This window comes from Carlito syrichta, unplaced genomic scaffold (assembly GCF_000164805.1).
Source record: "Carlito syrichta isolate Samal-C Ts95f unplaced genomic scaffold, Tarsius_syrichta-2.0.1 Scaffold314698, whole genome shotgun sequence".
Classification (NCBI taxonomy): domain Eukaryota; kingdom Metazoa; phylum Chordata; class Mammalia; order Primates; family Tarsiidae; genus Carlito; species Carlito syrichta.
This window is the reverse complement of record NW_007258794.1, coordinates 348,082-361,331: the sequence shown is the minus strand read 5'-3', so window position 1 is coordinate 361,331 and position 13,250 is coordinate 348,082.

Sequence of the window (13,250 nt, the reverse complement as noted above, 5' to 3'; positions counted from 1 at the left end):
GAAAAAAAAAAATCAGTTCTTTGTGCATGAGGATGTGCAAACCGTTGTTATGATACAGTGTGATACAAACAACAGAAGTGGATACAACTGTGGTTCTTGGTGTTTGTCCCTTTCTTATCCATCACACAGGGAGGGTTCAACCTGCAGTGGCCAGAGCTCACACCAACTGCACTTTAGAATACCCCAATCATTCCTTAAGAGGACTCTTTCATACTTTATCATCTTTCTCTTCCGGTCACCTTCAAGATGACTCTTCAAGAAGTAGGTTGAAAAGGTGAATATCAAACACCTGTATGTCTTAGTTGTCAAATAAATGGGCTTCAACTGAATGCTGGCATAAGTATAGAAACTGGGCCATTGCCATCAATATATTCCATAGGTGTATAAGAAGAATACATAAAGGAAAATGTCAGCCGGACTCGGTGGCTCAGCCTATAATCCTGCACTTTGGGAGGCTGAGGTGAGCTGATTGCCTGAGCCCGTGGGTTCGAGACCCACCTGGGAAACTTGGCGAGACCTCATCTCTACAATAAATCAAAAAATTAGCCCAGCGTGGTAGCGCACGCCTGTAGTTCCAGCTACTTGGAAGGCTGAGGCAGAAGGATCTCCGGAGCCCAGCAGGTCGAGGCTATGGTGGCTGGGAGGGGTCACTGAACTCCAGTCTGGGTAACAGGGTGAGACTCCAACTCAAAAACAAACAAACAAACAAACAAACAAACAAACAAATAAATAAAATAAAGGAAAATGTGACATGACAACGAAGTTTTCCCTAGCTGGGAGTTCCTAAGGCATCTTATTAAAATTTGTTTTTAGCTGGGCATAGGGACTCATGCCTGTAATCCCAGCACTTTGGGAGGCTGAGGTGAGAGGATTTCCTGAGCCCAGGGGTTCAACACCACCCCGGGTAACTTGGCGAGGCCTCATCTCTACAATAAATCAAAAAATTAGCCGGGCGTGGTGGTACACGCCTGTAGTTCCAGCTACTTGAAGGCTGAGGCTCAAGGATTGCCTGAGCCCAGGAGGTTGAGGCCGCGGTGGCCATGAGTGCACCACTGCATTCCAGCCTGGGTGACAGAGTGAGACTCCGACTCAAAAAAAAATTGTTTTTCAGGTAGAGCCAGATGCCTTGCCTGCCATTTTATTTTGTGAGAAGGATTATCACACCTTTATAATGTGCCTTATGACCTCTGTGTCCTCCTCTGTATCACATCATATACATGAATGCTCCCTTATCAAACCAGAGTCAGAATGAATGAGAAGTTAAAAGTGAATCTCGAGAAAATTCAGTAAGAATGTGCAGTACCTATCAGTTTGCTGCAGGGGATTCCGAGATGAACAAGAAACAGTTGACTTATCTTGTAAAGGATATTTATAGAGATAAGATAGTCCATTGAGGATTGATTACTTCCAATGATGGTCATGCCACAGCCCGTCCTTGTTGGAGTTGCCAAACAGACACAGTTCACTCGCATAAAAAATCTTGTTAGTGCCATGTATGAACCAAGCACCTTGGCATGGGTGATTCTCTTGGAGTGGACACCTAACTCAAGCACAGTTAATTGGCCATCAGACTGCAGGTGGCACGGAAGGGCTGGCCAGTGGGCACAATGGTGCCCACCTTGACCATCAGATTTTCTCTCTTATGAGCAGATAGCAAAGAACATTCAGCAGAGACAGGGAGTGTGGTTAAGTTAGCATGAAGGGATTCCAGGCCCAGAGGCCCTGCTGAACAGAGGCACAGGGACATTCAGGGCTGAGTGAAGAATGTACTCTGAACGTCTGCAGTGAGCTTGTTGGGATCCCAGTTGACTTTCCAGTTTCCAAAGCTGTTGCCATCTTTCTGAAGCCTCCATAGGTGACCATCTCTGCTCTTCTTGGAGGCTAGACAATGAGGGTACTCCTGGTTTCCATGGTACAGCTCCCTGCTTTTCTTAAGGTCATGCATTTTCTTACAATCACTTTTTATGATCTTCGGTAATCTTAGGGAAGCCTGTGCTTATTTTCAAGCAAGCGGCCAAGCTCACAGACCCAAGCCCAATGAGATAATTACGTTACAAGCAGAAAAGAACTTATGCTTGAAGCAGAGAGCAAAGAAACTGAAAGATACAGTGAAGAAGGAGGCTGGTTTCTGCCAGGAGACTTAGATGCAACCTTATTAAAGATGCAACATCTGAAATGGCTATGAAAGAAGGGGTTGGAAAGGTTCTAACCTGGCTGGGTCCCTTCTGAGGATGCAGATGAAACCATGTGCTTGTAATTGAAACATTCTTCTGCCTACCAAGCTGAAATCAGATGCTCCTGCTTCAACTTGCCAAAACACGTGTGCATGTGCACACCACACATGTGCACACGCACACAGAAAAACACACATCTGGCATTTAATGGCTCCACTATCTCTATAATAAAAGAGTTCCATGTCTTTCCATTTTCTCTTACAGAATGAAGGAGAAAGCAAACTAAGAAAACAAGCAAATGGCCATTGAGTTAACATCTTACCTCTTCCGAGATGTGCAAGAATCTCACTTGAGATTCACAGGATTTGCTGGTATAGTGTTTCCTTTTTTTTTTTTTTTTTTTTTTTTTGAGTTAGAGTCTCACTCTGTGGCCCAGACTGGAGTGCAGTGGCCACTCCCGGCCACCGCAACCTCGACCTGCTGGGCTCCAGCGAGCCTTCCACCTTAGCCTTCTGAGTAGCCGGAATTACAGGCATGCGCTACCACACCCGGCTGAATTTTTTTATTTATTGTAGAGATGAGGTCTCGCTGCCCAGGCGGGTCTCGAACCCGCGGGCTCAGGCAATCCACTCACCTCAGCCTCCCAAAGGCACGGGATTATAGGATGAGCCACCGAGCCTGGCTCTAGTGTTTCCTTTTTATAGGTGAGTTAACTGAATCAGAATAGGTGATTTGCCCAGGATCACACAGGCATTAATGACATTAGTTTCCTTCTGTTTAACTAAAAATGGGGTAAAACAAAAGCTCAGTATTGTCATGACAGCACCTGTTCCCCAATCTCCCCATTCTACCCAAGACCAGGGTCTTCTCATTGCTTCTTACTGGCTCAGGACCCAGAAGAGACACACGTTCCTCAGGTCAAGGCTTCCTTCCAGTAGACCTGGAGCTGTGATCATTCTGACTCTGCCAACCCCATCCCAAAATGTACCTGCCCCGTGCTCCATTTCCTTGGAATATTGCTAAAGAATTGGTTGTCAGAAAAGCACGTCAAACACTGAGCTATTAATGAATGATAAGGATCAAAAGACAATCCCTTCTAGTCAAGTGGATTAAAATAGAGAGCCTGAAGAACCCTTCTAAGCAGACAAAGCCAGGTAGGCCTTGTAAGTGGCCTTATAGTTTGCAAACATACATGGAACTTACGTTGGGCTATTTCTTGTATATGGTTATATTAAAACAAAACAAAATGTAAGGTTAACAAATGAGAAGCTGCCAACTAACTTCCATAACCAGGGGCTTACCAACAGTACAGGTCAAAAAAAGGCAACTGTATAGCTGAAGCCAATCAAATATGTAATTGCTTTACCCGTTTCCACCCTCTAGAAGCCTTACCCTGTGTTTCACGGTGGAGACCCCAAACCACTTCTGATTTGGGGTTACCTGATTCATGAATTCTATTTGCTCAAATAAACTCTTTAAATTTTTAAATATGGCTTTTGGCTCTCTTCACCTTTTAACACATCTTAAGACTGTATTGCATTTTATCCTGGAGAAAAATGCTTCAAAAATAAGCACATTTCTAGGAGTGAAATTCACTTGATCCATCCTAGGGGTTTTTAAAAAATTATTATTAAAAATCAGGTCCATCAGATCACGAGTTGGAGCCTGCAAAGTTCTCCTACCTGTGAGTTCAGCCCTGACTTACTTCCTCAGAAAGGACTCTTGTCTTCAGCTTTTCTTTATAAATCCTGGAACCTTCAACTGCCAGACCCAAAAAGTATCTTAAATAAAATTGTTTGAACCCATCTCATAGTATGACTTTAAGTGCAGCACCCTTTTTTAAAAAAGTGCAAATCAATTTTTGTGGACCTAATTTGAACTGAAACTGTATTTTGAATCCACCACAAGCACAGTCTGACTAGTCAATGATTATTTTCTCAACATCTGTGGCTTTTTACAGCCTTTCTTCAGTGGAGTGAAGGTACTGTCCCATACCAGCTTACGAGAGTTGATAAATTTCCAGAAAATCTATGACTGGTTGACCTCGTATCGATACCTTGTAATTGGCCACGGTGGGAGTTATTGATACCACAAAAATTGGCAGGCACCACCAATCCAGGAGTTATTCATTTATTTCACCATAGAACCAATTACTGTATTGTTAAACATTTACCAGCATATTACTGCTTATCTTTCTCCTTTCTCTCCTTCCTTTCTTCTTTCCTTCCTTCTTTCCTTCCTCCTTCCTCCCTCATTATTATTCTTTTGTTTTCTATGTATTCTAATATCTCTAATATGTACTGGGCATTTTGACAGTCTTTTTGCAAAAAAATCTCATTTATCTTCGTAACAATTCTATCGTGCTTTAGGTCCATTTTTACAAATGCAAATCAGAGACTTATAGAATTCATATAATTCTCCACAGAAACACAAACAGTAAATAGCAGAAATGTTATTAAAAAACAAATTTGTCGTGTTGGGAAGCTCATATTCACTCTCCAAACCTGTACTGAAACACACACACACACACACACACACACACACACACACACACACACACACACGATACAAACAAAAACAAATAAAACAAGCAAAAACTGGGCTGGTAGTTCCCAAATAAACTTGCTCTGCTTCTGAATGTTACCTTTAAAAATCTGTTGCTGAATGACTACGTGTCATCACAGCCCCACCAGGCTTCTATTTTTGTAAAGTATGGAGCAACGCTAATAATGAGAATGGGAGGGAGCAACCTGCCCTGGCATTGTCTGAGAGTAAAGAAAAGAATTCAGACAGAAGATTTCACTGTCCATTGAAGAATAGCAACTATTTTGGGAGGGTTCACAAGAGGTTGCTCTGTCTTGGCAGAAGTTACTAGTTACCAACACGCCCCTCACCAACTCCTGTCAAAATATCAATCGGAGATACAATTTTGAAATGTCCACACTCTTAAAAAAAAAACTCTTCTGTGTCTCTGGGGTTGCTTATTTCCATCTCTGAGCCCTGTTTAAAAGTTCCATAACTCAGATCTTAACAACATCAAAAACTCTGGGGAGTTCCAGGCAGATGATTCAGAAACATCTGGATTTAATTACCTTTTTAACAGGCATGGGGCTAGAAATTAAGGGGTAAGGTTTTTGGCAAGTGGTATTTGGGGAGACTGTCAAGCCCACAGCTAAACACAAAACCTAAAATAGAGGGATGAATTCGCTTGTCCATCCACACACATTTACTCGGCAGGCGCCTCCGCGTGGCTGGCACCGTCTCACGCGCTGGGAAACAGTGAAGTGGGCAGATCAGCCTCCTCCTTCCAGCAGGGTGAGATGGAAGATGAACTTAGCCTGGGAATAAGCAGGATGCTGACTTCATATTGGGATAAGCCAGTGAATAAATAACACAGGATCTTTAATGGTGCCCTTGCCAGTAGGTCTTGGTGTTGCCATCTCGGGTGGGGGTGTTTAGGCAGGGTGTCTCTGAGATGGAATGATTGGAGCCGAGTCTCAAGGACCCAGAGAAGCTTTGTGAAGTGTTTGAAGCTCCATGAGTTTCATCCTGGAGTTCTTATAAACTTATGTTGCATATAGAGATTCATTTTGGGAAAACTAACAATACGAAATCTTCTGATCCGTGTTTGTGCCTCTTCAGGGCTCTCGTCTTCCTTTTGATTTTTTATAACCATTTTAAGTTTTACGTTTAGGTCTATGGTCCATTTTGAGTATTTTGTGTGTGGGGGGTGTGAAGTATGGATTGAAGTCTACTTTTATGCATTTGCTTATCAAATTATGCTAGAACTATTTTCGAGATTCCTCTTTCTCTTCTGAACTGTTTTTGTGTATTTGCAGTGGTTGCTTGTACACTTGCGTATCCATTTCTAGACTTCCTATTCCATGACATCAGTCTATTTATTTATTTATTTGAGTCAAGGGTCTTGCTCTATCACCCAGACTGGAGTACAGTGGCATGGTCATGGCTCAATGCAGCCTCAAATTCTTGGACTCAAGCAATCCTCTCACCTCTGCCTCCTGATTAGTTGAAATTGCAGGGATGTGCCACCATGCCCAGTCAATTTTTTATTTTTATTTTTGTAAAAAGTCGGATCTCACTCTATTGTCCAGGCTAGACTTGAATTCCTAGGCTCAAGCAATGCTCCCATCTTGCCATCCTAAAGTGCTGGGGTTATAGATGTGGGCCACTGTGCCTGGTCTAGTCTATTTATTGATCTTAAAATCAGTATTATGCTGTCATGTTTACTGTAGCTTTAATAACAACTCTTGGAGTTGAGTAGTATAAATCTTTCAACTTTGTTCTTTTTAAAAGTTGTTTTGATAGTGTGAGTTGTTTGAGTTTTATATAAATTTAATAACTAGCTTGACAATTTCTACAAAAATGTCTCCTGGAATTCTCATATGCTTGGGTTGAATATATAGATCAATTTTGGAATAGTTAACATCCCTAACAGCACACAATCTCCTAATCCATGAACGTGGTATTTCTTTTCATTTGCTTTGTTTTTCTTTATCCAGAAATGTTTTCTAGTTTTCAATGTGTAGGTCTTGGACATCTTCTGTTATACATATGACTAAATATTTCACGATTTGGGTGCTATTTTTGAATGGTATTTATTTTAACATCACTGTCAGATTGTTGATGTTTCATAGAACTACAATAGGTTGTTCATATTGATCTTGTATGCTGGAACAATGTTAAATTAACCTACTAGTTCTGCTGTCTTGGGGGGTTGGAAGGGAGTAGATTCTACAGAATTTTCCATATAAGTAATGATGTCTTCTGGTATTAAAAACAGATTCACTTTTTCCTTTTTAATCTAGATTTTTGTTTCTTTTTAATCTCATTTCACCTGCTAGAATATTTAGTTCAATGTTGAATAGAAACAGTGAGGGCAGATATCATTACCTTGTTTCTGATTTCGGGGGAAAAACATTCTGTCATTGTGTAAATACAATGTCAGCTTTAGTTTTGACAGATGCTCCTTATCAACTTGAGAAACTTTCCTCCTCTTTCTAGTTGCAAAGAGTTTTTATTAGAAATATGAAATTTATTTCATTCAACTTTCCAAGTTATATCAGCCTGTAATTTTTTATTCTTGTAATATTTTTGTGTGGTTTGGATATCAGAGGGATGTTGGCCTCAGAATAAATTGCGAAGTGTTCACTTCTCTTCGATTTTCTTTAAAAGTTTTCATATCTTCCAAGAAGACAGAAACAAATGGGCAAATATTCCATGCTCATGGATAGGAAGAATCAACATTGTTAAAACGTCCATCCTACCAAAGGCAATCTACAGATTCAATGCAATACCCATTAAGTTACCAACATCATTCTTCTCAGACCTGGAAATGACAATACAGGAATTCATATGGAAACATAAACAACCACAAATAGTCAAAGAAACAAGCAGGAGGTATCACACTTCCAGACTTCAAACTTTACTATAAGGCTACAGTAATCAAAACAGCCCGGTATTGGTACAAGAATAGGCACATAGATCAATGGGACTAGAGATTCTGGAAGCAAAGCCTCAATTCCTCAGCCAATTCATCTTTATAAAGCCTCCAACAGCAACCACTGGGGAGAGGAGAAACTATTCAGTAACTGGTGCTGGGAAAACTGCCTGACCACATGCAGAAGATTGAAACAGGACTCCTACCTATCACCATACACAAAAATTAATTCTAAATGGATCAAAGACCTAAATGTACAACTTCAAACTATAGGAACCTTAGAAAACGCAGGAAACACCTTTATGGAAATTGGAACTGGAAATCAATTCCTATTCAGAACCCTAAAGGCCAATACCTTAAGAAATAAGATAGACAGGCAGGACCTCATCAAACTAACGAGCTTCTGCAAAGCAAACGAAACCATCAAGAGAGCAGGGAGACAGCCCACAGAATGGTAAAAAATATTTGCCAACTGTATTTCTGACAAAGGCCTAACATCTAGGATCTACAAGGGACTCAAATGCACCAAAAGGAAAAAAACAAATAGCCCCTTTAAAAAGGGGGAAAAAGACATGAATAGACACTTCTCAAAAGAAGATATACAGGCAGTCAACAGACACATGAAAAAGTGCTCAGCCTCTCTCATCATCAGAGAAATGCAAACCAAAACCACATTGAGATACCACCTAGGTCCAGTAAGAATGGCCATCATTAATAAAACAAACACAACAGATGCTGACAAGGATAGGGAGAAAAAGGAATGCTTCTACACAGCTGGTGGGAATGCAAACTAGTACAAACTCTTTGGAAGACAGTGTGGCAATTTCTGAAAGAACTAGAAATTGACCTTCCATATGACTCAGCAATTCCCCTATTGGGAGTATACCCGGAGGAACTAAAATTATTCTACAAAAAAAATACCAGAACCTGTATGTTTGTTACTGCTCTATTCACAATAGCAAAAACACAGAACCAACAGTGTTGCCCATTGAAGCTGGACTGGATAAAAAAAAAGTGGTACATATATACAATGGAATATTATATTGCCATAAAGAAGGACAAATATATGGACTTTGCAGCAACTTGGATGAATTTGGAGTCGATCATACTCAGTGATTTACCACAGAAACAAAGAACAGAGTTCCATATGTTCTCACTCATAAGCGGACCTTGAACAATTATAATACTATAAGAAAGTGATTGGCAGTGATGGGAAACTGCCAGGGGCGGGGGGGGGGGGTGGGATTGGCAGTTGAGGGAAACTGCTAGGGGTGGGAGGGGCATACCTCATCACCAAGGGTATCTGCATGATTAATATTTATATACTTAACCCTGAATTGTACCCCACATCTTTATAATAAAAATTAAAAAAAAATAAAAGTTTGCACATTTAAAAAATTTTTGTCTTTGATAGATTTCTCCAGTGATAACATCTTGGCGTAGAATTTTCTTTGTAAGGTTTTTAATCAAATGTGAAAATTTTAAATAGATAAAAAGCGATTCATACGTGTGCAGGTATCTTTTTTATAGAGTGATTTGAGTTCTTCAGGGTATATTCCCAGTAGGGTAATTGCGGGGTCATATGGAAGGTCGATTTTTAGAGCTTTTAGGAATCGCCACACTGATTCCACAGAGGCTGCACTAGTTTACACTCCCACCAACAGTGTAGAAGTGTTCCCTTTTCACCACATCCTGTCCAGCATCTGTTATTTCTTGAGTTATTGATAATGGCCGTTCTGACTAGAGTTAGGTGGTATCTCAGTGTAGCTTTAATTTGCATCCCCTTAATGACTAGTGAGGTTGAACATTTCTTCATGTATCCGTTGGCCGCTTGTATGTCTTCTTTTGAGAAGAGTCTGTTCATATCTTTTGCCCACTTTGTAATGGGGTTGTTTGATTTTTTCTTTTCGGCACGTTTGAATTCCTTGTAGATTCTAGATGTCAGGCCTTTGTCAGACATGGAGTTGGCAAGTATTTTTTCCCAGTCTGTAGGCTGTCTGCCTGCTCTCTTGATGGTTTATTTGGCTTTGCAGAATAGCAAGATCATGGAACCAACCATGCTGTCCATCAAAAGAGGACTGGATTTAAAAAAATGTGGTACATATACACAATGGAATATTCTGCAGTCATAAAAAAGAATAAAATCATGAATTTTGCAGCAACCTGGATGGAATTGGAGTTTATAATACTGAGTGATCTCTCACAGAAACAAAGATCTGAGTACTACATGTTCTCACTCATAATGGACCTTGAACAACTATCATAATACTATAAGAAAAGGATTGACAGTGATGGGAAACTATGGGGGGGCAGAGAGGAGAAGAAAGGTGGGATTAACGGTAGTCAATATTTGTCTAGGGACGGGGGGGGCACCCCTCATCAACAAGGATACTTGCACAATGCATATTTGTATACCTAACCCTTAACTGTACCCTACAATTTTAAAATGAAAAAAAGTTTTAAAAAAAGCTATTCAGATTATTTATTTCTTTTTGAGTGAAAGTTGATAAACTGAATGCTTCCAAGAATTTGTGCATTTCATTTAAGTTGTCAAATTGATCAGCATATGAGGTATATAATATCTTCTTATGTACCTTTAATATATATGGAATCTACAGTGATTTTAACTTTCCCATTCCTGATATTTGTAATTTACCCTCATTCTTTCCTGATTAGTCTAGCTATGGTAAATTAATTTTATATACTTTCTTAAAGATGCAGATTTGCACTGTTTGTTTTCTCTATTCTCTTCTTATTTTCTACTTTATTGACTTAAAGTATAATTGTTTTGCTTTATTTGTTTACATTCTTTAAATTGTTTTGCTCTTTTTTCAGTTTCCTTAGTAAAATTTGAGGTTGTTGATTTGAAGCCATTTTTTCTTCTGAAAAGATAGGCTTTTTTGCTATAAAAATCCATCTAAGTGCTGCTTTAGCTGTATCTCACACATTTGATAGAGTTCTAAGCTTTTTTTTACATTAAACTCAAAAGTCTTTTTCCTTTTTCTTTTTATTTTTCTACTGGCCTATATTTATTTCAATGTTTGATATTGTCACATATATAGGAATTTCTAGAGATATTATGATTAAGTATCTATGTTAAATTTTTAAAGTAGATTTTATTTTTCAGGGCTGTTTTAGGTTTCCTGCAAAACTGAGAGAAACATACTGAGATTCACATATGACACCTGCTTCCCTCTTCCAAACTCACAGAGTCTCCTCCAAAATCAACATCCAACACCAGCACAGCACATTTGTTAAACCAATGAGCCTACATGGGCACATTATTATTACCCAAAGTCGCTGGTTTACTTTAAAGTTCACTCATGATGTTACATAGTTTATGAGTATTGACACATGTAAAATTACATGTGTCCACAACTATGGTATCATACAGAAGACTTTTACTCTCCTAAAAGTCTTCTGTTCTCTGTGCTCCACCTATTCATACTTACATTTGCCTCAACCCCTGGAAACTACTGATCTTTTTGCTATCTCTATAATTTTGCCTTTTCCAGAATTTTGGATACTTGAAATCGTACAGTAAGTAGCTTTTTCCAGATTGGCTTATTTTTTACTTAGTAATATGCATTTAAGTTTTCTCCATGTCGTTTCTAAATGATTTGTCAGCTCATTTATTTCATCTCTGAAAACATCCTCTATAATCTGAATGTATCCAGCCACCTGCTGAAGGACCCCATCTTGCCTGCTTTCAAGTTTTGGCAATTTTGAATGAACATCATGTGCAGAGTTTTGTGCAGACATGTCTATTTGTTTGCTTTGTTTTGTTTTAACCTTTCTGTTTTAAAGATGTGGGGTACAATTAAGGATTAGGTATACAAATGTTTATTATGCAGGTACCCTTGTTGATGAAGTGTGCCCCCCCTCTCCCAGGAGATCCCACTACTGCCAATCCCAATCGCACCCCCTGCCCCACCTCCCGGCAGTTTCCTGCCAATGCCAATCCGTTTCTTGTAGTACTATGGTAATTGTTTAAGGTCCACTTATGAGTGAGAACATGTGATAACTCAGTTCTTTGTTTCTGTGATAGATCACTCAGTATTATAAACTCTAAGTCCATCCAGGTTGTTGTGAAGTTCATGATTTTGTCCTTTTTGGCTGTGGAATATTCAATCATGTATATGTACCACATGTTTTTATCCAATCCCCTTTCGATGGGCAGCATGGTTGGTTCCATGTTCTTGCTACTGTGAACAATGCTGCAATAAACATACGTGTGCAGTATCTTTTTCATAGAGTGATTTGAGTTCCTCCAGATATATTCCCAGTAGGGGGGTTGCAGGATCGTATGGAAGGTCGATTCTTAGATCTTTTAGGAATCACTACTCTGTTTTCCACAGAGGCTGTACTAGTTTACACCCCACCAACAGTGTAGAAGTGTTCCCCTTTTGTCACATCCTCTCCAGCATCTGTTGTTTTTTGAGTGATTGATGATGGCCATCCTGACTGGAGTTAGGTGGTATCTCAGTGTGTTTTTAATTTGCATTTCTTTGATGACTAGTGAGGCTGAGCATTTTTTCATGTATCTGTTGGCTGCTCATATGTCTTCTTTTAAGAAGTGTCTATTCAAATCTTTTGCCCACTTTGTAATGGAGCTGTTTGTTTTTTTCTTTTTGGTACGTTTGAGTTCCTTTTAGATCCTAGATGTTAGGCCTTTGTCAGACATACAGTTGGCAAATATTTCTTCCCAGACTCTAGGCTGTCACTTTGTTCTCTTGATGGTTTCTTTGGCTTTGCAGAAGCTTTGTCAGTTTGATGAGATCCCACTTGTCTATCTTATCTCTTAAGGCATGGGCACTTAGGATTTTGATCAGGAATTGGTTGCCAGTTTCAATTTCCATAAAGATGTCTCCTGCATTTTCTAAGGTTCTTATAATTTGAGGTCTTACGTTTAGCTTTTTGATCCATTTAGAGTTGAGCTTTATGTGTGGTGATAGGTAGGGATCTAGTTTTAATCTTCTGCATGTGGTCAGCCAGTTTTCCCAGCACCATTTACTGAATAGGTTCTCCTCTCCCCAGTGGTTGGTGGTGGAGAATTTGCCAAAGATGAGTTGGCTGAGAAATTGAGATTTTGCTTCTGGAATCTCTATCCTGTTCCATTGGTCTATATGCTTGTTCTTGTACCAATACCAGGCTATTTTGATTATTGTAGCTTTATAATAGAGTTGAAAGTCTGGGAGTGTAATACCTCCCACTATTTATTTATTTATTTATTTATTTATTTTTTGCTGAAGATTGTTTTGGCTATTCGTGGTCATTTATGTTTCCATATGAATTCCTATATTTTCTTTTCTAGATCTGAGAAGAATGCTGCTGGTAATTTAAGGGGTATTGTGTTATATCTGTAGATTGCCTTGGGTAGGATGGACATCTTAACAATGTTGATTCTTCCAATCCATGAGCATGGAATATTTTTCCATTTGTTTGTATCATCTTTGATTTCTTTGAGCAGTGTTTTGCAGTTTTCATTGTAAAGGTCTTTCACATCTCTGGTTAGGAAGATGCCAAGGTATTTGATTTTTTGTGTGTTACTATTATGAATGAGGCAGTGTTTTTTATTTGGGCTTCTGTTTGTTTATTGTTTATTGTGTATAGAAATA